The 2,087-nt window shown below is 41.3% G+C and overlaps 1 pseudogene; it reads right to left on the bottom strand.

Annotated features, from left to right (window-relative positions):
- Positions 1-218: 218 nt before the first annotated feature.
- LOC150015405 (small ribosomal subunit protein eS8 pseudogene) lies at positions 219-847 on the bottom strand (annotated as a pseudogene).
- Between the last annotated feature and the right edge of the window lie 1,240 nt (positions 848-2,087).

Raw genomic sequence — 2,087 nt, 5'->3', positions numbered from 1 at the left:
GGGAGGAAAGAATGAGGAATAACTGCTCATAGTGTAAGCGTTCTTTCTGAAGTGATGAAAATGTTCTAAAATTCATTGTCGTGATGGTTGTGCAACCTTTGAATATACTAAAACCCACTGAGCTGTACACTTTATTTTTATTTATTTACTTATTTATTAACCAGAGAACACCTTTATTACATGAGCTTTTTGTTTTGTTTTGAAACACAAGCTTTCAAGAAAGGAGGGAAGAGGATTTATTTGCCTTTCCTGGCCTTAATTTTCCTAAGATAGAACTCCAGCTCCTTGCCCTCTAGCACATAGCCGTCTGCTTGGCCACACTGGCTTGGTCTTGAAGCGATGCATGCAAGAAGCTTGCCCTGCTGGAACTGCTCCTTAAGAAGAGTGCTGATTTTGGCATTCTTTTTCCTTTCATCGTATTTCTTCTGAATTTTCTTTGATCGTTTTTTGTTTAAAATCTCTTCCTCTTCAGGAGTCAGCTTGGCCCCCTTCTTGTGCAGTGGGACTCATACCACTGTTGGTACAGTGTGCTGTCAGTGAGCACGATGCAGTTCTTTACTAGGGTCTTGGTGTAGACCAGTTCATTGTTGGATGCATTGTAGACAACATCAATAATCCTTGTTTTCTGTGTACAACACTCTGAGCCCCAGGAGAAGTTGCCCACGTCCAGCCTCAAGGCTTGGTAATTCTTGTTGCCTCCCAGCAAACAAACTGTGTGTATGTGGCAGGGACCAATCTTAATGTTGGCAGCAGGGCATCCCAGCTCATGTTTTCGCTTCTTGTGTTAGGGCTTCCTCTTGCCCCTGGTCTTGTGGCACTTGTTCCAGTTGTCCCAAGAGACGCCCATGGCTTGGTGCTGGCTGGAAAGAGAGAACACACACACACACAAAAAAAAAGCTGACTGTACACTTAAATGGATGAATTGTGTGGTATGTGAATTATATCACAGTAGAGCTATTATTTTAAAAAAGCTCATATGTACTATGGAGGCTTGTGTCATGGCCACCAAATACTGTATATGAGAATCTACTACAGTATAACTTCCAATGCTTTGTTCACTGTGTGGTACACAGTAGGTGATCGATAGATGTGTGTTGAATGAGTGTTGAATAGATTTCTAAAAAAACTAGAATGTTCAGTGAATTAAGGTGGGGGAGTCTGGTCATTTTGACTTTCTAAATTTCTGGAGGATATCCTGAAAACCTGTGTATTTTCTTTCCTACAGGAAATAACCTAGCATGAAACCTGGCATATGACATGCTCTCAATAAAAAGCAGTTCCTTTCTTTTCTTTTCTTTTTTTTTTGAAACAGTTTTAAAATCTATTATTCCACTTTCTTTACCTAGTATCAACTTTGTCAGCTTTATAATGGACCATCAATGGAAATAGAGGTAGTGATTCAAAAAGACCAATATTACTTGTGTTCAATAGTGGGAGTTACACTTAGCTAAGAAATGGCTTTCTGAATTTTATATTTAGAATAAATGGACTAGTACAGAGGTTCTCAAACTTAAGAGTACTGCAGATTCACCTGAAGGAGGCATATCCAGGGTGAGACCCAAGAATTTACAGAGTTCATGACTTCTGGTCAAGATGGAGATGCAGGTAAACATGCTTCACCTCCTATGCAACCACAGAAAGAATTATAACTAGACCTCAAAACAAATAACACCCAGAACCATCAGAAAATTGAGCTATATGGAAATTTGACAACCAAGGATTTAAAGAGGCCACATTCATTCAGACAGGTAGAGGGGCAGAGATGAGGAGACAGTGGAGAGGCACAGAGATGTGGTGTGACACAGAGAGGCAGTGACAGCTGAACAGGTGGTCCCACATTTTGTGCAGTGGATAAAAATCAGGAGAGATAGATACCTTGGGAGCGAGTGATCCCAGCCCCAGGCCAGACCTCACAGCACAGCATTTCTAAGCCAGAAGGATAAATCCACATAACTTCTAGCTGTAAAAACCAGTAGGGGTTGGGGCAGTGGAAGACTGCCAGATTTTCAAGACACTCTGATTAAAGGGCTTGCACAGACTTAAGACATACTCAGACCCACACTCTCTGTAATTCAGCACCAGGGCAA

The sequence above is a fragment of the Furipterus horrens genome, unplaced genomic scaffold (assembly GCF_987537825.1).
Source record: "Furipterus horrens unplaced genomic scaffold, mFurHor1.1.pri manual_scaffold_3, whole genome shotgun sequence".
NCBI classification, from domain to species: Eukaryota; Metazoa; Chordata; class Mammalia; order Chiroptera; family Furipteridae; genus Furipterus; species Furipterus horrens.
This window is presented reverse-complemented; position numbering and strand designations above follow the sequence as displayed.